Consider the following 24,437-nt stretch of genomic DNA (forward strand, 5'->3'; position numbering starts at 1 on the left):
CAAAGAAGTTTAAAGAAAGGCTGCTAGACGAATTTTTCTAGAGAGCACTGGCCATAGTACAGACATGTCTGACTGGAACTTCGGTGCTCGTCTATTACAAGTGCGACGCACGTGGCACTTCCCACATCGGTCTTCAAATACGCAGTCAGGATACCGCGTTTCAGATATTCAAATCCAAATTGCCACACATGCACCAATATAATTACATTTCTTGCACAGTAAATCGCATCGAAAGGAAAGATGCCTCCCAACCTCCCAAAAGGATGTAGTTCCTGGAACGTCGTTCCTTGCAGCGCGATTCCGTACAACACTGCCGTGTACGCGGTTGCCAGCTTCTCTTACCTTTCTCCAACTTCGTATTCACGCTCGCCCTTGGCTCGCACGGATTTGTGTCGCCGCCTGCAGGCAGCTGCGGAAAGCAACCTCGCTCAGAGAGCGTTGCCACGTAGGCGGAGCGGTTGATTTGAAGATGCCGTTTTGTCTGGCTTCCCCCCATGGTAATTCAGCCAATGTTTTGGTTCACTAAAGTTTGTTCTCTTCCTCTCTGGTTATCTCTCATAATGCTGTCGAGGAAAAAGACGATGGCTGTTTTGTACACAGCGAGCCTTATTCGTAGACCGAATTACTCTAATATGAGCCGAATTGGGTGAGTAAAAAGAAAAAAGAAGCACGTCAGTGAAAAAGAAAGAGACGGAGAGAAGAGCACAAAGGAACAAAGAAAAAAAAGACGCGATAACGCGGGAAAAACCCACGCAGGGCGAGGCAGGGGGTCGGGCAGATAAGGAAGAAGCAGTGGCGTACCAACTCGTTCAGGGGGGGGGGGGGCTGGCGTCGCTCACTCTGTCCGCCACACACACACGCATATATATATATATATATATATATATATATATATATATATATATGCGTGTGTGTTCTCTCTCTCTGTCTATATATATATATATATATATATATATATATATATATATATATATATAGAGAGAGAGAGAGAGAGAGAGAGAGAGAGAGCGTGAGATAACTGCATTTGCTCTCAATTTGACGTGGTTTTTTATATTCATATAGATACCTGAAATCAAGGAAGAATCTGCACAAAGAGACTGTGCAGGCTGGGCCGCCCTATACCGCGACAACAAAGCAGTGTTTAATAACATTTTGGAAACATTACCGAAAAGTTTCATAAGCACAGACACCTTTAACCTGTTCTTGATCCGACCATTCCATCTGCAAACTTCGCAGTCTCAGTTTGGCGTTGTAAATATCGTGAGTATGAAGAACCTGCTATGACTCTAGTACCTTAAATCCTGACCTATTAAACAAAACATGTGGCTGACAAAGCAAGGTACTTCACAGAAGTCTTCAGAATAAGCCAAGTGCCAATTTCTTTAGTGTTACAGACCTCTAAATAAAGTCTTTCTAAAGAAGAAGACCAAGCTCAGTCGATTAATATTTATAGAAACCAAATTAAGCTGGTTGTGTATACTATAAGATTATAAATAACTACGAAGTTATATACTAGGCGTCGTTCCTTGCCCTCCTACTTTTCCTAGGTTGGGCGGGGGGTGGACGGGAAAGCGGCGAAGTGACCCTTTATTCCTCCCCTCTTGCCCTAGCTCAAGTAAATAACCTGCGTAAGCTGTGCAAGCTCAAATTTTCTTTGAAAAAAATGGGGCGATTATAACGCTAAACTACCCCGTATTGTTTCCTTCCGTATAGGTTGTTAGCTGTTAGTGATTGGTCGAAATTTTTTGGGTCATGCTCACAGCACCTGCTCGTAACAAGACGCAACATATGAAGCGTAAGTGATCCACCGCGTAATTACCGCTCACGCATGACTACGTAAAAAATAAAGTGTTTTCAATACGGCGTGTTGTTTGGCATTGGTTCTTCGCTATTTGTCAAAAATTTTCGGTGAGCACATAAAATCGCCTCCTTGTTACGCGAAATCACAAGTCTGCGAAAACTCGCGTCGTTAAGATGAAGTGTGCACAATAAGCAGCGCATTACTGAGCTGAACAATCAGTAATTTTTTTTAGAATAGCCAGTGTGTGTCCCATTCTGAACGTAATTCAAGAAGGCTGCCCACCAATCAAATTGGCAGCGGCTACTTATAGCAGCTGGCGAGATGAAGATAACGACGTTGAGCTGTTTTTTCGCGCATACAACTCTCTGTGAACTCATCGTTGCTGACAGAGAGGTAGAGAGAGAAATAAATATTATTAGGAACATACACAATGCTTCGCAGGTGGGTGGCCTTCTAAGTCCAGTCCAGATAACCGTGGACGCTGATCATCTCCCTGGTGATGTAGATCAAGTTACGGGGCAAACTTGAAAGCTGGGCTTCTCAATGTGCTCGAGTACACTGCCTTGTTACAAGTCGCCGCGATCGCTGCAGGCTACCATATGATAAGCCAAGTGAAGCAGGATAATCGGAGACTAAAGTGGGAATCTATTTTAGCTCTGCTGGCTAGGCGCAACTAAAATACTCGACAGTTCTGCACACTCATCAACTCACAGCAGCTTGGATATGAAGCAGTGGCGACGCTATTCGTTTTGAAAAAAAGACACTACGTTTCATGAAAAAGAGCGTTTGATCAGACTGTAAAACGCTTACTTGTTCCCGCCCGTATTTGCGTCGCCGATTACTTCCACTTTTTTTGCATCCATTGAGATTTTTTGCTCACGGACAACGCCGACTTTTTGCTCACAACCAACGCCGCCGACGCCCCACTTTATGCAACACAGGCTCTTTAATGCTATCGCGTTAAAGCCCAGCGAAAAGCGTTTGCGCAAACTAATCTGCAATAAAAAAACACTAACCTCTTTTTTAAAGTAGGATAAGCCCATGATTCTTAAGGAAGTTTTACTGTCGAACACAAATTATGAAAGCACGGATATATCAATTTCGAAGATGAAGTATATGAAAGAAATAATTGAAGCATTATATAGAGAGACAGACAGATGTTAACATTAACACCTTTTGGTCCCATTAGAACCGTTAATAGCGTTTCACTAAATCTCAAAGTATTCAGTCATCAAAGAAAAAATATGCGTGAGGTCAATCACTGTTTTCAATTCTATACAGCCTTTCACTCCCTTGCTGTCTTACGCGCTGTATGTGCTTACCTGTTACCAAAGATTCAGCGTCACAAGTCTGAGACAAAATGTAGCATGCATCATTGCCAGAACTGTACTTGCAGGAAATTATTCTTTTTGCCCTCGCATAAGTGGTCCCTGACAAGATGAGAGCTGTGATGTCAATTCTTTTGTGCCTGCTGTACTTTCCTGATGCAATGATGGTACCTTCAGCCGAGAAATCAAGTATTCTATTTGCGTTCAGTTCAAGGAGGCCCTCACTATCCCCTATCACTCTTTCCGCCTTGCCCAGCGGAGTGATACAGTAAACGCAGTAACCGACCCTCCTTTCTCCTAAAAAAGGTAAAGCGCGGCTGCTCGTCTTCGTCTTCGTCTTCGTCTGCTACGAAGTAGAAACCTTGTAATGACCTGCAGGGCTGCTCCGTTTAAGATGTTATCAGGTTCAGTAGCCGGCACATGTTTGTCTTAAATATGAAACAAGAGTGTGCCCAAAAAGGACCAAACAGAACAGCAGATTTTGACATGTGGAGGAGCTGCTGCCCATTATATGTCATGTTGTTTCTACCATACAAAACTTGAACACCTACCACAAATCCTCTTAGCAGCCGCCTGGCCTCTTCAATGTCTACTGGTGGAACTGCATCCTTTTTGAGGATAGATGTGCCATACACTAAAAGGCTCCAGTGCTTCAAGTATTTGGGTGGCAGAACATCAGTGACAAATGGTTCACCTTAGTAAAGTCGCCAATACTGCTACTTCGAGGCCTTCCAATGCTTCCTAGCATGCATTGGTCGACGTTTACGATTAATGCACACTGACATCTATATCGCAATTAACCTTTTGTTGACAACTGCCATGGATGATGGGGCACCTGAGTAATATTTTGCTCCAGTTTCAGACAGGCACAGTTCGGTAAAGTGTCTCGAAAGACCAAGCAAAATGCAGTCCATGTAGTCTGGGCACCATGTCGAAAGAAAACTGAACCCTAGCAAATCACCAGCGCAGGAGGGGGGGGGGTAGCAGTTCTTTCAGTATTATTTGCAGGGGCTTTATGCTGATCTTTGACGATTTCAAGGCTGGACTACCATCACTCATTCCAGTCAGAGAGAGCTCGTGTTTTCGTATTCCAACCTTCTGACGCACGGCATGATGGTGATGAGCGCCCGTGATATCGGTAATGGCACCATTCCTCTCTCTATCGGTCCTTACACCATTTAGCTCCTTTCGAGGTAGCTGCCTGGGCGCATAAGGTCGCTTCCTATATAGTTAGAGGAGCATATCGTGCACTGCACTTGAAGCTGCTGGCGTTGCTCGAAGTTGCCTTTCGTTTCAACAAGAAACGACTTACAGTATGAAGAATAAAAATTAACGATGACATGTGCTCGGTTGATACCGCAGAACTTCTTAAAGGCGTATATACTTTCGCGGAAAGGTTTCTTCTCCAGTCTCTGAATTCCCTCTACAGCAGTCCACGACAGGCCAAACTTGAGAGATACATCTAGCAGCATTGTATAGGCGTAGCCTCAGGGGATTGTTCCACTATCAATGAATGGATCAGAAAAATCGTCAGCTTCTTAGCCCTTCTGATCAACGCGAGGCCCCGTGCAATTGTCTATTGGACAGTCGTCTTCGTCAGAAAAAATGGCGAGACTAGCAGATGCATGTCAGACATCCATCGTCGTCCGAACAAAATACCGAAGCTGGCGGCAACACCGCATCAGAGTCACCGCAGGAAGGTTTCCCTTGGTAAGCTTCCTGCGAGACTGTACCTGAATAGACGTCTTCAGCTGCCCGCATGTCATCAGCCACATGATGGTAGTGTTCGTCGCCACGCAGCGACAGTGTGTCCGAACTGCCTTCATTGGTACCCGGCGATGTCAAGGGCGACGTTGGCAACGGAATGTCACATGGTTAGGCTCGTCCACCACGTACTGGGTTCTCGAGGATCCACTTCGTATACTAGGGCACACTGCTGCTTGATCCTTGTTCAAGATAGAGCTTGCGCCACGTGGAGCAATGATAACTGCCACAAAATCGCAAAATAGATTATGTTTAAACGCGGCTAGCGGAAAGATGGCAGAGTGCTGGCGCGCATCCCACACCTGCTCATTAGGGAACAAGAAGAATAACACGCCGCCGACTTCGCAGTCAAGGTAGCGCAGCAACTGCTTCTTTTTTTTCTCGATATATTAATGTAGCGCAACTTTTGTTTTGAAAATCGAAACCTAAAGTTTTGCTATCAAGTAACTTATAACAACATTGTCTGCACGTTTGTGCGACATTGAAACCTTCGAGATCAAGTGCGCAGGTGGGTGCATAGAGTTTTTCACAACAATGCTATTATAGTGAGAAAGTATGGCGGGGTGAACGCGGCTGTCCCGGAGGTTGAAGTCACGTTATCGCGCCAAGAGGCACGAGGTAACTTTGTTGTGGTTCGGTGGTCCTCCGCGGCATTCGTGTGTGGACGTGTGAAAAGGGATGCAGTGATTACAGCTTTCATCGTTGTTTTTGGCTGCGATTTAGTGTGCATGCTCTCGTGCGTTTTTTGGAAAACCCGCAAGCTGAAAGGCGCTACGCGATACTTCTGAAGGACATTATCAATTTCGCTCTAAAAGACCTGGGTGACTTTGACAACACAATCACCTACGAGGCTTATTGGTGCGACAGTGAGAAAGCAGAAAACACCGGCACCTACAAGGTGCTGGTCCTCAAGCTTGCAGGTAAGTGTGTTTGGGCCTAGGTTAATTTGGGGGTTCGATTTCCAACTACGACGACCACATTGATACGGTGACCAACACATGAACTTTAGATTAAATATACCATCGAATGGGATCGTGAACGCAAGTGCGCTTTATGTTCTATTGCCTATCTTATAAGTTGTCTGTCGTGGGTTTGAAAAGTACGGCTTCCTACAGGTGGCGCGCCGTTGAGCCCACAAAACGTATGTGGCGGCAAACAAAGAGCATTTGTTGTGTTGTAAGCCCGCTAACCAACGATTCCGTGTCTATGGCAGGCCTGTAACTCTGTAATGAAGAGCCGCCTGTCGAGCATATAACCCATAGAGCAGCACCTAAAGACCAGCTTTGCCGATGGCTCGGTGTCTGTGGTGGGAGCGACGGCTTTGGTAACGTCTAAAACTGGCATCGTTGTCGCCACGGGCACTGTCGTTAAGGCCGCTGAGCATCGAGTTGGTTCAGATAATCGAGGGTGGTGGTGGTGGTGGTATCTTTATTGCTCCCAGAACAGACAAAAAAAAAATAATAAAGAGGGGACCAGTACGAAGACTGGTTGCGCTATTTCAGAGGAGGTCGGCGGGGATCCCTTATAATCGAGGCAACACAGCCAACAACATCTATACTCGGGGACAACTTTCTGTGGCAATGAAGGGAAAGCTACGGGGGTGGACCGCCTGCACATGTACTGCTACGCGAAGTAGTCCGGTTTGGCGCGCGTCTCGTAACGCCGTGGAAAGCGATGGCTAGCGTTGCATTTCGACTACGGGTAAAAGGCGCGACTTTTTCAAGCACGCAGAAACGCAAAGTGACAATGTATAAAGTAAAAGAAATACAAATATCTCGCTTGTGTGCGCTGCGTTCCGTTTCAAAAAGCTACATGTAGAAAATGAAGGAGTATTTTACATATCTCACGCAGAAAATATGGACGCAGTTGAGGGACTACATTCATTAGCGGTAGGATACGTGCATTGTGGCTCTGTAGCTTTCCCTTCATTGCCACAGAAAGTTGTCCCCGAGTATAGATAGTTGGGCGTTGTAGGCACAAAATTTTATCGGGATCGGCCTAGCGATCATGATTAGAAGTGGCAGTCAATCATCGATGCAATTCGGATGGAGCGAGATTTAGCTGGTATTATTTGATCGTCAGCTGGTTGACTGCGGTGTCCGTACATCCCGCGGTATGAAGTGCATTGGGCCATGTCATTTGAGTACGGATATCTGAATGCGTAACTGCTTCAAGTGACTAATTTCAATACACAATCGCGCAAGCAGTTCAATTACAGACAGAAGTGGCGGGTCGTTGGATCCCTACTTGACTGCTCAGTGTGACCTTGAAATATGTTTATTCAAAGTTCCTAAGCAAGCTTCGTGCTCGATGTGATGTGCGATCGCGAATGCTCGCTGCAATGCAACAGAACCTGAGCATTAATTAGGTGTATAATACGAATTATGCACTTCTTAAATAAAAAAAAAAACGGTCGAGGTGGAATTCTAGCTTGGCCTCTGTAAGTGTAATTATGATGATTTACTGATTACCTATACCTGCCGCCCCCATCTCCCCCGCAGTTAACCCGCTTCTAAGTAGGGTTTTTTTTCAGGCACGTAGAGCTAATTTTAGAAACCCTGTCACAATGACCGGAGTTACAGTAAGATTGATAACTGTCCTTGTCTTTTGTGCGCGTTAAAAAAGTTTAAAAATGACCGGAGTTAGTTTTGCCTTATCTGTACGCATATTGAGAAGAGTATGATTGCAATTAGCAGAAATACAGCGCTTCTATGCATGTAAAACTTTTCAGAAACTTGACAAGATATGAAAAAGGAAACCAGCACGTAAAGGGTACCTGTACCTCTCCTACGGAGAGCAGGTATGACACTCGAGGGATGAAGATATCCTCACCAAGAAAACAAAAGTGTCAGACATGTAATATTAAAGCGAAAGCCTTAGATATCTCATCAAACGCGAAATTTGACCGTCGGTGTCCCGCGTCGGCGGCGTCTCGTGTCCTGCGGCGTCGGGGACGAGTGATGCAAAAAATCATCATCACGTGATGACGTCACAATGACGTCAGAGATCGCCACAAATTGTGGCGTCATAATGATGTCGAAAATTTTGGCGTTACGTCACGTCACGTGACGCAACATCACATGATACTGCCATCCCATGGCATCGTAGCTTGGGCCGATCGCGGAGGCAGTGCAAAACCAGGTGAGGTGCCTCCTATCTTGGTGGCAGTGGAAAACCACGCTAGGTGCACGAAGCTTTCGGAGGGTGGCGGGGTAGGATCAATGCGTCGACTGAGAAGAAAAAGATGGCTTTTGCCTTCGAGTCGTCTTAGGTGAATGTATAAGGGACCCCGTTGCGTATGTTCTTTCACCCAAAGAGTGAAATAGCATTTTCTACTTCTTGCCTATTCATCTTCAGCTCGAAGAGGCCAAGCAGCAAAAACAATCCATATCACGTAAAGAGCGAATATGAAGTAATGCGCAAGCAGCATGATTCCTATAACCTGCAGAATGCTGCGCTGCTGCTACTCTCAAGCTGCCAAGCAAGCCAAGCACAACCAGAGGGCAACGTGTTTTGCCATTCTAGCTCTTGTGCATGACGAATCGGCATAGTGAGCCCATGTGCCGTGCATCGCAACCCTGTGTAATGTGTGAGCATTTTTGCAATCTAACATATGCAATTCAATGTTTTATCTAAGAAGTGGCAAAGTTTGAAGAACGGGCTTCTTAAAATATGACAAGAAATACAGAGCGTGTATTACACTATGAAATTTATTTATCTCCAATTACAGAACAAAAGGAACATGCAATCTGACAGTCCTGGATCTCAAGGGAGTATGGCTCTCATGTCTGAAGCTAGAAAGAGGCTTCGTTATGGAAGAAAAGATATCACCCTGAGAAGAAATTTCGCACATCTCTAAAGAGCAACGTCAACTTTCTAGAGAGGAAAGTTCAAGAGAAGATGAAGTCATGTAAGGTTCCTTCCTTTATTTAATGCTATTTTGTTTCAAGGGCTGCTACATTAATTTTAATGCCTAATGACACCTACTTTTCCTTAGTCCAGCAAACACTGAATGTGGTGGCGCGAAGACCCGAAGGCGAGCAAGTGCAGTAGTAATTATCATAATTTAGACCACAAGGTAGTGAAATTAGTGTCAAAGCATGATTTTATAGTTTGTATTCGCTGCAGTGCAATCACAGCACATTGTTGCCTCATCTTAGCTTAATAATAATAATATCTGGGGTTTAACGTCCCAAAACCACGATATGATTATGAGAGACGCCGTAGAGGAGGGCTCCGGAAATTCCGACCACCTGGGGTTGCTTAACGTGCACCTAAGTCTAAGTACACGGGCCTGAAACATGTTCGCCTCCATCGAAAATGCGGCCGGGGCGGCCGGGATTCGATTCCGCGACCTTCGGGTCAGCAGTCGAGCGCCATAACCACTAGAACACCGTGGCGGGGCTTCATCTCATCTTCACTGCTGCTTTAGTGCTAGTCTGACTTGCCTACTTTTTCATATTTATACTGTATGTAACCTTTGTATTGTTAAGTATGCCAGGTGTGTTTGTTTACGCCTGTACATTGCCTAATGCAGATAACGCAGTTCTTTCTCCTAGGCTGAATAACAGAGTCATTTATTGCTTGAATAATCACAGTGGAAATCTAGGTAATTAGAAGAATTAAATTACTAATTAACTTTTACAGCGGAGCTGTTAAGCTTTTCGTTTGTCCGCGTCGATCGTGCAGAAAACTCGGGCGGGTATGCGCCACAAGAATTGGGAAAGCCCAACCACCGAGTACAAGCATTTATGGGAAACATATGAATGCGTTGCTGGTGGGAAAGGGAAGTGAAGGTGAGGACGACGAAAAGCAGGAGGGGGAGAGGAGGAAGCATAGCATATCCTTGTATAGCGTAGTATAGTAGGGGATTGTGAAAGGGAAGTGAGGGTGAGGAGGAGGGAAGAGGGTGAAGACATTGCATAGCTATGTATTGCGTGGCATAGCAAGGGGGCAGGAAAGAGAAGTGGGCGGGAAAGGAGGAGGGAAACGTCACTAGCTTCGCTGTTTCCTCAGTCTTCGCACCACTAGTGCGTAGCGGCCCCAGTTCTTCAATTATTGACTAGTGTACAAACTGCAATTGCCGAATTGTCACCAATCAACATACATAGCATCAATAAGTCAGAAGCATTTTTGTATCTTGCGCTCGAGGTGTGATTTCTGAAAGTGTGTGGCCAAGTGTATTGATGTCCTATTGCTTTCTGCGTATACCCAAAAATGGGCACAGTTAGAGAAATGCGTTTCGCCACACACATTAAGTACGCTCATGCCGAATCAGATAAAAGGAACAATATTGTCTCGAACTGGTTATGTTAAGAAAGTTATTGGGCTACAACTCTGCGCCTGCAGTTTATGCACTAAATTCAATATCTAAAGGGGCTTCTGAAGTACCATTCCAGAAACCTCGTAGTGCTAGTTTCGTGCCACGCAAATTCTTATTTGGAAAGAAAATCACGTTTTTGTGATCCGCATACCGTTAGTGCAACAGTACTTCTTTCATGACTAGTCGGTTCATACTGAAAACTTGACTTGCGGTGCAAGCAGCCAGAAGAAAGCAGGGGTAGACACCTTGCGCTCTATCCTGTCTCCCTTGTTTTCTTCTTTCTGCTTGCGAAGCACGTACAGTTTTGTTAGCGCAATTCAAACCGCCCGCCTCCGAAGGACTCATGACGTAAGCACTACCCAAAACCGCCTTTAGCAGGCACTACGCCAGCACTTTCCGTTCAATGGCAACACTACGCATCCACCGGAAACGCACAAAAGCATACTTCCTGGTATGCTTGCTTACGTATACTTTCGTGTACTTATGCTTGCTTTCGTATACTCACTTAACCGTATTCGCAAAACTAAAAGCAGCAACAGATGGAGGTGCGGTTGCTCTTCCTCGCAACACCGAAGATGCTCCGCCGACCACGACGACGCTGCGACGAAATTGTGAGAACACGCCGCCAGCCAAACGGAGCCTTGAATATGAAACTTTGCCGCCCGAAGAGCTGACGACGCTAAGGTAGCAACAGCGAAACAAACCGACGCAGCCGTGATCCAACTACCGCGACCTTATCGTAACGCCAGAAGACGAACTACCGACATCGATGTGCTTATCGACGGCCACAATGTCGCCGCTTTGGTCGACATCGCAGCCGACTACTCGGTGATCAATGGGCTGTTCGTGACGAAATTGAAAGAAGTGAAGACGGCCTGGAACGGCCGCGAGCGCTCCATGAGCGCAGCATGTAAGCCATGGCGTACACGCCATGCACGTGATAATTGTCATGATACCACCAGCATTAATGTTCCTCATCGAGTCATACCACGTCATACCAATTTTGCTATATACCAAGCCAGTAAAACGGGCGCAACCGCACCAGGAGCACGGCATGTAAGTCATGCCGTACATGACATGCATGTCATGAGTTTCATGTGGTCACTTGTCATTTGTGTTCGTCATACAGAAATGTCATGCAATACCAATTTTAGTATGTACCATATTAACGAAACGGCCACGAGAGCACCAAGAGCGCGGCATGCCAGTCATGCCATACATTACATGCATGTCATGATTTTTATGGTATCACCTATCATTTGTGTTCGTCATACAGAATTGTCCCTTCATACAAATTTTGAAACATATTGCCACGCGCACTTCTTATTAGTAACTGATCCGTTACACGTATCACCACTGCCTTGCGCAAATCACGCCCGAGTGTCTGGAAACCTTCCAGATTATTTTACAATCTTCTGATAAGAGTGTGCGCCACACGCGAATGAGAAAGTTTATTCTGGAACAAACCCCGCCACCAATGATAACGCCGGAATCTTCGATGCCGCAAGTATAAAAGGCAGACGCGCTTTACTGCTGATCAGATTACTCGACGGCCGACGACTGTTCGCGCGGCTATCAGTGTACAGCGCGAATTCGTTTTACCTTGGCTTTTCATTTTCCGGGAGCGAGTTCAACCATATAAAGAGTTTCGTATTTCCCACTCTTACTGGAGCCTCATTCACCGTCACAACCACGTGACAATCCCATGTTAACAAAACAGCCGCGAGAGCACCAAGGCAGTGACATGTAATTCCGTCCTGTCATTTAGGTTCGTCATAAACTCATGTCACACCATACCAATTTTGCCATATATCCTATTAACAAAACAGCCACGAGAGCACAAAATTGTAGATAGATAGATAGATAGATAGATAGATAGATAGATAGATAGATAGATAGATAGATAGATAGATAGATAGATAGATAGATAGATAGATAGATAGATAGATAGATAGATAGATAGGTATGCTCAAAGTGGCAAAAGTTCGCTAAGAAGTGCTTCGTGTTGAAAATCCAGACGAAACGACATCTTCAAATCAACCGCTTTGCACACGCGGCAACCCTTCCTGAGCGACGTTGCTTGCGGAAGCTGCCGACAGGAGGCGACACAAATCAGTGTGAATGTGGACACGAAATGGCGAGAAGACGGGGATGCTGTTAGCCTATTACAGGGTTAATTGTCAGTACATAACGAGGTGTTTAAAAAAAAGAGATGGAGAAACAGGCACGGCAAGTTTGATACAAAGGACGCAAGAAAAAAAGAACGATAGGTTTGCAGAGGCGGCACGCGGGGAAACACAAGGGGAAGCTTCAAAGTGGTGGTTACGCGGGCATATTGGCACACACACATACCGAGTGAAAGCGCCCTGCTATGCGAAGTTCGAGCTGGCTGCCTGAAGAAAAAATCACACCGGAGTAAATATCCACAACTGTAGCCGGCAAGAATCTGCTGCAAGAAAAATCCTAAAGCTACTCACGACATTGTAATAAAATGCCAGGATATTAAACCAACACGACCCTGAAGGAAGGCAGGCATCTTTCCGAGGATTATGGATTTCCAAGTGGCTTAAAGTATCAACTCGTAATTAATTTATATAAGCAAGATGCGTTTAGAACATTGCTGAAAAAATTGGCGAAGCTTCCACTAAGCCGCGCGAAGTTTCAAGCAGCGAAACTGGACGATTCTGGAGACTAATCTGGTTGCTTCTAGGTTGTTTCTAGGCCTAACTAGGTGATGCAGGTTGTTTCTAGGTTGCTTCGAGGTCGTTGCTAGGATTTAGCTAGGTGATGCTAGGTTGTTTCTACGTTGTTTCTCAGCGCAGAGAGGTTCGAGTTAAACTACAGAGAGTGACAGATACGACACGGATGTCCAAACCGCAGAGACAGAACCTCGCGCTGAAACCAAGCGTTCGCACCTTTCATAGACCTACGGCCATATCGTCGTTGGTGTAGGCCTTCTGTCACTTCTAGCTGACGCCTTTAGAAGGCGCCGTCGCCTTTCCCGTTCCATAGTATTTTCTCGTTGTACGTACTCGGGTTCTTCGGCTCGCCGCCGTCGCTGTTGCCTTCATCATTTTTAGTGGACCAGTGGTGAGTAGTGGGATTTCCCCAATCTCTGTGCCACATACCCCTTTATGATGATGATAGTCTTTTGGGTCGGACATAAAACGATTTGGTAGACAGCTTCGCTGTTAAAAAAAGCAGGGATGAAATTGATGCAACAGGGGTCGTTGCAGTCGTATACAACGGTAATTTTCAAGAGCAAGGACTTGTATGAAATAATAAAAAACAAATAGCCAGGACGCCGGTGTGTAAAGTACGCAGTAATATATGATTGTAAGAAACAGGGCTGATGATGATGAAACAGTGCTCACAAGCACATTTCACAGTGAATTCTAATAAAGATAATCATCATTTGTGTCAGTGTGTTTTCCTGTGTATGTCAAGCAATACAGAATATTTGAGTTTGAACGTATACATGTGAACTGACTTTTCCCATTTGAACTTGTCATACAACACTTCTGTACATATGAACCTATTAGACGTACATGAACTGTCATGTGATGTTAGGCTGTGCGTATTTTCCTATGTGTTCTACTGTATTGCATTTTGTGCCGTTATTCTTTTTGTTACTACATATTTTGTCCTCTAAGCGAGAAGGAGTAGGCGGTGCCACTATAATGGCACCAACCTCTCCTATTTCATCATTTCAATAGAAAAAAGATAATCATCAGCGGCATCTGTGCAGCAGATGTTTTGTTTCTCATACGTGAATGGAACTTTGCATTGGTTTCATGCATCTGGGCAACTGGCCATCAGTATTAGTAGGGTCCTGCGGATAGGGGGAGGGCTGTCGCAACAGCTTGATGCACCCCCTTCGCTGCTCGCTACAAAAAGCTCATTTGCACAAAGTAAATGAGTTATTGCCAATGACACATTGATCTTGCTTACCTTGTCTCCTGCACTTGAGACGCGTATGCTACGGAAACTGGTAGGCGTGACATTAAGAGATCGGAAAATAGTAGAATGGGCGAGACAACAAACGTGTGTAGCTGATATTCTAGTTGATATTAAGCGACAGAAGGGAACCTGGGCCGGCCACGTAGTTCGTAAGACAGATATCATGGCCCTTTGCCTCCCATGCCAGTGTGCCCGACTATGCAAGCTGTTGTGCAGTGCCCAGTGTTATATGTAACGAGAGCGACAATAAAACATTTTGGCGAAGTAGATGCTGCATATGAACTAGTAAGGTAAACGCGACCACTACCATGTAACCACGTATTGCGCACCCATATACCGTGGAACCGTTCTTTCTTTTGTGTTAGAGCAGTACGAGCTAGCGTCGATAAAAATGCGATGTCTCTGTAAAATCTGAGGAAGAACAGAACAACGGTTAGAGCGAAATCGCTGTTCGGAAACTTTATGAGAAATATGAGCGGCTCGCCCACCTTCATTCCTTCTTTGGGGGAAGCTGGGGCGAAAGAAATGTCTTGACGCAGTTGCAGCCGTGGCGGTCATTCAACTGTGTTGTCGAAGTCGAACGAAGGTGGTGTGCTATGGGAAACTGTGGACCCCACAGGACAGGCAGCAGTTCAGTTCACTTGTTTTATTTTTAACATCACTGTTGTAGAGAGAGAGAGAAAATGTTTATTATGGCAGAAAAGCTGAGAGGTCGGCCTGAATCAATGTTCTGGCCTGCTACTCAGCAGTAGGAAAGGGGAGAGTGGTAGTATAGAGAGTGGAGAGAAGATGCGGATGATGATGATGGAAAAAAGTGGCGACGAAGTAAGTCCTTGAATGTCCAAAACTATTTACAGTCTCTCGTCGAGCTCTGTATCGCGCAAAAAAATGTTCAGCGCTTTCAGAATATCGCGCTGATGACATGGTGGTGGTCCCAACAGAACTTTTTCTGTAACTTGTTGCTTCGATGACAACAAGACGGCCGCCATTGAATTTCTTTGCGTGAGGTATCGTGGGCAGACGCACAGGAGGTGTTCGATAGTCTCAGGAGTGCCACACATCTCGCAATTGGGACTGTCGGCACGGCCGATAAGGTGTAGGTAACGGCGAGTGAATGCCATACCTAGTCGTAGTCGGTGAAATAAGCTTGTAATACACCTTTTCGTGGTTGGTGGGATTCTAACACTCATATATGGGTCAAGTTCGTGAAGCCGGCGGTGACGATGGCTTGGTAAAGACCAATATGCTGCTGTAGTCTCACTCAGGAGTGTGTACACTGCGGTGTTAGTATCCGGTCGGGAAAAGGGGGTAGCTAGTACTCTGGCGTTATCATGCGCCATCTTTGCCTCCGCATCGGCTTGCTCATTGCCCTGCAGACCGCAGCGCCCTGGAACCCACTGACACATGATACGATGGCCAGTTTTTAGGGCGACATCGTGTAATCGAGGGACTTATTACATATTTGCCACTTCGTGAGCAAATATGTAATAAGTCCCTCGTTTAAGTGCTGAATCTATCACTTGGAGTGCTGGTTTACAGTCACAAAATATAGTCCATTGGTGAGGAGGTTGCGTCGATATGTAACGAATTACCTCGCGGATGGCTACAATCTCTGCCGCCGTCGATGTTGTTCGGTGGTCCAGACGGAAGCTTTCACTGGTCTTCAAACTTGGTATAACGAATGCCGCTGTTGACGCAGTGGGTAACACAGACCCGTCAGTAAAAACATGCACAGAATTGGCATATTCTGTAGATATATATGATAACGTTAATTGTTTGAGGCCACATAAAGGTATGCGCGACTTTTTACTCACTCCAGGAATGGATAGGCGCACTGTAGGTCTTGATAAAATCCATGCTGGTATCTCTGCAACTTATGCGGGAGGGAAGCCTGAGGGGATGATGTTCTCATGGCGTGAGATGATTTCTGCAAAAGTGCTGTCCTGCCGGTGGGTGTGGATCGTTGCCAGAGGATGACGTTCATGCCGCGTCAATAGTCGGAGATAAACTCTTAACGGTTCGCATGAAAGATAACTATCCATGGGAGTTATGCGTGCTTCCGCAATAACTCCTAATGTTGACGTACATCGCGGTACGCCAAGACATGTCCTCAATGCCTGAGCTTGCAAACTTTCTAATGTACGCAGGCAGGACGGGCGTAGGTTGGTCATAACAGGTAAGCTGTATCGTATGTAGCTTACGAAAAGTGCCTCATGCAGCTGAAGCAACGACCTCTCTGATGGGCCCCATTTCGTGCCTGCTATATATCTAAGCATGTGTATGAAGCTGCTTAGCTTGGATCTAAGCATCGACACGTGATTCGACCAGGACAAGTTTCGGTCAATCATCACTCCTAAGAATCGATGATGTGATACATATGGTACGGAAATGCCACCAATTATGATTTGGTAACGATGCATCGTTTTGCGTGTAAATGCTAGGGCCGCACACTTCGCTGTCGCCAATTGTAGACCTCGCGAACGCAAATATTTAGAGGTGACCGACACTGCAAGTTGTATCCTTGCACGAAGCTGTGGTCGTGAAACACCGGAAGCCCATATACAGATGTCGTCAGCGTACAAACTCATCCTGGCTGTGTCTGGCACTACGTCGGCGAGTCCTATGAGAGTGATGTTGAAGAGCGTCGGGCTGAGAATGCCGCCTTGAGGAACTCCACGGAGGACTTCATGACGACTCGTCTCTCCATCCGTCGTCGTCATAAAGATGGTCCGGCGTGTAAGGTAATTTCGTATCCACAGAAACATTCTGCCTCCAATCCCTAGCTCCTCAAGTGCGTCGAGGATAGCGTAATGTAACACATTATAATATGCGCCTTTGACATCCAAAAATAGCGCTCCTGTCAAGCGTCGGTGCCTCTTGGCCTGTTCAGCAGTTGATACGAGATCGATCACGCTGTCAATAGAAGACCTTCCCTTGCGAAAACCTGTCATTATGTCTGGATAAAGGTTGTTCTTCTCAAAAAACCATTCCAAGCTCGTCAACAGCATTTTCTCCATGACCTTGCCTACGCAACTTGCCAGGGCAATTGGTCTGTAGGATGCCAGGGCATGAGGTGTTTTGCCAGGCTTCATAAGCGCCACGACACGACTGGTTTTCCATTTTTCCGGTACAGTGCCTGTGCTCCACGACGCATTGAACATGGATAGAAGAAGAGCGCGTGCCTCTTTTCCCAGTGAACGGAGCGCAGCGTACGTGATGCTGTCTGGTCCCGGTGCCGATGAGCGTCGAGTTGAAGCAAGTGCAGCATCTAGTTCTTGCATCGTGAACATGCCATCAAGACGGTCATCAAGGGTTGGCGGGGCTTGTCGGTCGTTTGTTGGGGGAATACCAGTAGCTCCAGCAACAATAAGTTTGCAGTATTCCTCCGCAACGTCTACTTCGCTCCTACGTTGTACAACCGCCAGAGCTCGAAATGGGTACTTTTTTTGAGGGGGAAATCGTAGGCTGCGCATTACGTGCCATATTTTGCAAAGTGGCTTTCTGGGACCAGGGAAGTACAAAATTTCCTCCAGCGTTTAGTGTCCAATTTGTCCAGGTGCCGAAGTACATGTCGCTGAGCTTGGCGGCATGTCCTGAGGTTCGAAACAGATTTCGTTCTTCTGTACTTCCTCTCTGCTCGGCGACGTATGGCACGAAGTTTTTCATATTCAATGTCGACGGACGATCTAGGTACCAATACGCTTATGTATTTCGTCGTGACTTGAAGAGTTGAGCTTATGATACGTTCGAGGTCCGGCGGTGTAGTTTGATGTGAACAAGCGCTTTCAACCGATGTTGTGGCAATGGACAAAAAGCCGGCGTAACGGTCTCGAAATCATCCACTGATATTAGGTTCGGGAAACAGCTGTGCAACATCCACTGAAAATGTAAAAAAAATCATTCTCACAGAAATAGAACAAATAATTGATGAAGTACATGCATTGACATTTATACAGGGTGTTTCCTTCGACAAAAAATTCGGCAGATCCCACGCCTTGTTCGAATCGGTTTTACACAAAGCAGTCAGCGAGTTGTTCTATGCTGCATTTTTTGCCTTTCAGCCAAGCATTACGAGGTGGATCGACGTGTTTGTGTAAGTGTACTAGTTGTGTGCACATAGTGGGCTTACCAGACACGTCGACAACACTGGCGTTTAAAGGGTAACCTATGGTCTGACGTAACGTCAGCACTCACGTTAGAGCACATACGTCAGTATTATCGAAAGGAAGTGCACTTTACGGTGCGATGATGTGAATATTATACGTAACTTTCATTACCGTATTCCTCCGCGGTCGAGCAACGTTTGAATATAGCATGCTGAATCATAGGAATACAAATGCACTGTTTATTAGACTGCTATAAAAGCGAAGCCAACGCTGGAACCACAATCGACGTTAACGTGACATGACGCCTGTATCGTAGGAGTACATATGTAGCGTTTATTGCTTTGTTATAAAATTAGATAGCCAGCACTGCAATAATAATTCACGTTGCACCGACATTACACCTGCATAGGGCGTATTTCCAAAACATTCTGTAGATCCGCCGGCGCTCTGTGGTAGAATACCTGACTGCCGCGCAGAATGCTTGTGTTCGATTCCTGCTGGGATTCTAATTTTCATTCTTTGCATTTAACGGGTCAACGCTGCCGATGTCAGTTTTTCCTAACGCTCTCACATTTAAATTGACAATGTCGGTTCTCGCCGTTGCTAGGTAGATATAAACTTTCAGTCATCTGTGGCACATACCCGTAAACCACGGCCCGTGTTAAACGGGTATGTGCCACACGTGTCTGGAGGAACGGGTTTGACGACGTACGCGACAGGATTTTCACGTTATTCTTGCAGCGCCTCCTGTATTTAAAATACAGGAGGCGTTGTTCATGTCCTGACCAGGCAGTCATATTCGGCAAATCCTTTAACCTCCTATGGCAATTTTGGTCTACACCAAATTAAGGAAGCGATCATGAGAGCTGTGATCGCCTCCTTAACTGATACTGTGTGTATCGACGTGTCTGTGAAAAGTTAGTAGTTGCACGCATATCGTGGGTTTGCCAGGCATGTCAACTATACGCTAGCGTGTAAAGGGTATAGTTCATGGTCTCACGTAACGTCGGCACTTACATTAGAGCAGAGATATAGGTTTTATCGCAAAGAAGTGCACGCTAAGGTGCGATGATGGGCATATCATAAGTTGCGTGCGTCGGCGTATTTGAGCAACGCTGGGCTACAGCTTGCGCAGCCTTTGTTTATTACATTGTTATACAAGCGGATAGCTAAGACTGCAAGCAGAATTCGCGTTTCCCCGACGTGACGCTTGCATAGGGTGTTTTTCCTAAGAAGTTTGATGCACTTGCGTGTCTCTGTCCTTGAATATACTTGACTTCCATGCAGAATGTCTGGGTTCGATTGCTGCTCGAGCCTTGATTTTTTCTTCTGTGCTTCCATAGGGATTTTTCGCTCATCGACAACGCCGTCAACTCCGGCACCGGATTTTCTGCGCCATGAGCTTCTTAACGCTATGGCATTAAGGTTTGCACTGTCTGTCCTCACTGTTCTTGTGTTGAGATATTCTGCGAATCACCTGTGGTGCACACCCGTATACCTCAAAATCGTGTCGTGGTTTTCGCACGTAAGACTCCAGAATTTTTTGAAGTTTTTGCCCATGCACGCGTGACACGAAGCTTCGAGTGGGAACGCGCCAGTTATCCTTTTTCGCTTCTTAGAAACGTAGCGAAATGCGCGTGTGTCTTTATACTGATATCAATCTAGTGAACTAGCCAAGAATCCCAGTTACGAGTATTAGCGCCACAGTGTTGATGAAATGCTGGCACCGAGTGCGAAGGGTATACAAGAATAACCGGCAAAACGATGTCTCGGCTGGCTCCTGACGAAGACGCGGCGGGTGGCGGGAAAGGTAGACGCGTGGTGCATCTAGCGACACATTTCTCTAATCCAAGAAATCGCGGTGTACCTCGATTTGAACAGAATGAACCAGCGCTGCATACGATGTGCCCTGGTTTGAAGGCGTAACTAAGTGCTGATGCCGCCGTTCAAGAAAAAAGAAGCCATGAAAAAAAGATGTCACAGTTTCGCCCCAAGGACGATGCAATGAATGTGTAGCAGCACATAGTATTGGAATGTTATACAATGTATGGTCAGCAGCTGACTTTAGCATCCGACATCGGGTAACACAAAAAAACGCTGGCGCAAGGAAACGCGGCCGATGCAGAGAGTAAAACGACCTCAGTTCTGTCTCCCTTCAACGCGAAATGAGCGGTGAGAACACAGCACATATAAAGGTATGAGCGGTCTGCTAATGTGTGTCAAGAACATGATGATGATGACGACCGCGCCGAAGGCGAAAGCCGTCGGCGCGGTCAGCCAAGGCGAAATCCTTGAGCCTTACACGGGAAAGGTCACCGTCGGCGCAGTCGTCGTCAACACTAGTGGTGGCAAAATCATCATCATCATCTTCATAATCATCATCATCACCATTAAAGACGATAAAATTGATTATGATCATGATTTTATAACGATGATGATGATGATGACCAGACAGCTACACCGAATGGTTTTCGCTTTGGAGTCGTCCTAGGCAAATGCATGAGGGAGCGTGTAGATAGGCGTCAAGCAGCACGTTGGTATCGCTCGCGAGATATCGTTGATTTTGCCGTGAATTTTTGGGGGTGCGACCCACAAAAATGAAAGGGACACCACCGCGGTGCTCGTCGTCACCAACGAACAGCAATTTCGGCACTTCTACTTGCCAAGCAAGCAGGGAAAATCGTTCTGACAGACCGGATACGCCCACTGCTGACGCCTGTACGACAGACGAAGAATCTGCATCAAACAATGACGCCGATAATATCAGCATGATAGCCAGATCATCACGAGAGGTCCCGGCGATACCGGTCTCCAACTCCGTCTCCGTCCTCAGAGCTGAAAACACGATTGCGAGTAACTATGATTTGGGACAGAACATTCCTCGTTCATCCAAATCTGCCAAAGGACCCAAGGTTGGGTTGAATGTTACCCGGACTTGCAAGGTTCGACAGGCAGATAAACATGCTGAACTGCAATACCACGACCAGGCAGCCCGTGCAAGCCGCTGCGATAGTGAAAAGGCCCATGGCGATAAACTCCCCATACACGATGAGAACGGCTGGCACACTGTACGCCGAAAGAACTCTAATCGTAGAGCTAATCCAATAGCAGATGAGCATACTGTAACATCATAATTGTTCGTGTTTAACGTCCCAAAACCACGATTTGATTATGAGAGACGCCGTAGTGAAGGGCTCCGGAAATTTTGACCATCTGGTGCTCTTCAACGTTCACCTAAATCTAAATACACGGGCCTGAAGCATTTTCGCCTCCATCTAAAACGCGGCCGCCGCGGCCTGGATTCGATCCCGCTACCTGCGGGGCGGCAGTCGAGCATCATAACCACTAGACCACCGTGGCGGGTAGTTAAACATACTGTGATAATCAAAATGGTGTCACCTGGACAACTAAGTGCAACACTCGCGTCTCTTTTGCACGCGGCAATAGCCAGTGAACTACGCAAAAATAGACTTTCATACCGGATTTCAGGTACGACCACTAGAACGCAGCAGCCAGTTTGCTGTACACATGTCACATTCACAGGTGAGAGATCACTTGGTCGCGATGCGATCACTTTAGTTTGCGGCAACGAAATGCGAATTCAAGCTTACGAGACTATTCATCGCGGTCAGATCCGCGGCGTGATTTATCGCGCCCATGGGCTTACCAGAGAACATCTTTTGGTTAACCTCACTTGCTACTCGTGCACGATAGCGCTCGGCCAATGGGGAACTAGGATACAGCTCTTATTACATTTGAGGGCTCTAAACTGCCGCGAAATATTCACCTTTATAGCGTACATACCCTTGCCAGCGGTTTATTATCAACTAAAGTGGGCAACCTGTGAACTGGTACCTTAAAATTGGACATAGAAAAGAGTCGTGCCCAGATGCAGACGAGCGTAGGTGCGACGGCTGCGGCCATATCGCGCACGGTGAATCAGATATCTGCGCAAATTCTTGCCGCAACTGTGCAGGCATGAATTTAGCGATAGACAGAAAGGGCCCTGGGGTGCTGTGCAGGATGGCCCGAGTTTTACGGAACTCGGAACCTTTCCGACCTTTGAGGTACCTTCTTTTGAACGAGCTAACAGTACTAAAAGGTCAAATCCACTACTGAGCGCGCTGAGTTTGAGTGGTTACGATGAAACGCGGCGTCGCGTCAAGGGCGGTCAACAAAATTGGGTGGTGCCTTCAAACCAGATGCATCTTCTTTCATTTGTTTGTCGTTCCATTGAGTGCAGACGCGCACCCACGCAAGAGAAGTGTCAGAAACTTTTACTAACAATATTTTTTAGAGGTACGGGCTGTTTAAATTCTTTTTCAGGCGTTTAATGTTTGCACAAAGTACCCTTTACAGAATAATCAGCACCATAGCCTCTGAGATTCGCTCCGGTCGAGCGCCTTCCAAGACCGCGGCCGGAGCTAATCGCCGAGGCCACGTATGTAATCATCATGATCGGCCTGTATACATCCAAGCGCCTTACTCGGCCGGCGCGCGCCCTCTTCGCCCTCTTACTCATCGTCTGCTCGCTTAATTAGCTAATCAGCCGCGCGTGCGCCGGTATACCGCCCAGCTAATTGGCTGGGCGGTATACCTAGCTAATTAAGCCAGGGCATGCTATATTCAAGCTGATTAAGCCAAGTCATGCTAAGACAGGGCCAATTAAGCCACATATCACTAAGACTACGCTAACAAAGCCGTGTAGATCTAAGACCGAGTTAATTAAGACCATGTTAAATAACGCGACGCTAATTAGGGGTGCGATAGCTAAGACCGAGCTAACTAGGACTTTACTCACTAAGACCACGCTAATTAGGGTCGTGATAGTTCTGACTATGCTAATTAGCTCCGTAATAATTAAATCCGTATCAATTAGACATCAGTAATAATGTAGTGTTGACTAAAACATTACCAATTAAGAGAGAACTATTGAATATCATTTTAACGAAGACCTAGCCAATTAATGCCATCAAAATTGAGACCGAACTGTCGTGGTCTTCACTCCGAAGCTGACCGAGCAGACTGAGTAGACGAGCCACGGAAAAAGCTGAAAGAAGCGAGGTGATCACAAGCTCCTCCGATGGCTCCAGCCTTGCACAAGTAGTGCAATTGGCTGACCAAATTATTTCATATGCAAAGAAGCTGCTGCTTAGCGTCTACCGCATAAACCGCTTGACAGGCACACCGGCACTATGACAGCCACGAGTTGAACTGGGCCCTTTCAGAATCAACGAATTTGTACCCGAGCTCGCGCGTCAGTCAGTTTGATTGACAGACGCCCGCGGCGAAGATAGGGTCCAGCGCCAGCGCTGGACCCTATCTTCGCCGCGGGCGTCTCGCTGACGTCCAACGCCAGCGAGCGGCACGATTCATCTGTGAGCTTAATACCACAGACTATGAAGACACGCACGAAGAACTAAAGGATACGGTCACGTGGATACGATGTCTTGCATTCAATTTCACCGCGCTCACGACGTACCACTCACAGCCATGAAGCAAGCACCCCTCGTGGCATCTGCGGCGAGAAATGTTCCTACTTACATTTTGGTGGAGGCATTGCTTCTAGCGATTCGTCACTGCAGAAAAAATTTCAGACGAGCAATGTAAGTTGCAGTAACCTGCCTATTTATTTATCTGTAATATTCGAGAGAACCAAAACGAGCTGCACGAGAGTGCTGCGTGTGCACCCTTGTCGCTTTCGAGAGTGGAAATTTCCATGACGGAGGTGGAACGAAAGAATTTGCCCGAAAGAGGGCAAACGTCCACGAACACGCCTGTGGGATGGGAGGCGCGATGTTAAGTTGGCGAATAGATAGCGCGACAACGACGCTGACGTCGCTGTACTTTTGAAATGTGGACTGAGTGGCGGAGTTGACGCGTTCGCCCATGGTGTTCCTTTGAAAACCGCCGCAAATGCCGCACGTGCGTTTGTGACGCCATGCTCGTTCTTGTAGCCGTTTTTATCAACGCTGTTATCGAGCGCTCCGCACTGTCTTCCTATCATGACCGCCGTAGTGCGAGCTCGGAGCAAACTCGTGTGCCCGAGAAGCTCGGGCCATCCTGCACAGCACCCCTGTTCTGAAGAAGGCTACTAGGGACCTTAGAAATGCCACACGCCGACGCATTCTGGCCTCGCGGCCACATGAGAGGAA

The sequence above is a fragment of the Rhipicephalus sanguineus genome, chromosome 1, assembly GCF_013339695.2.
Source record: "Rhipicephalus sanguineus isolate Rsan-2018 chromosome 1, BIME_Rsan_1.4, whole genome shotgun sequence".
NCBI classification, from domain to species: domain Eukaryota; kingdom Metazoa; phylum Arthropoda; class Arachnida; order Ixodida; family Ixodidae; genus Rhipicephalus; species Rhipicephalus sanguineus.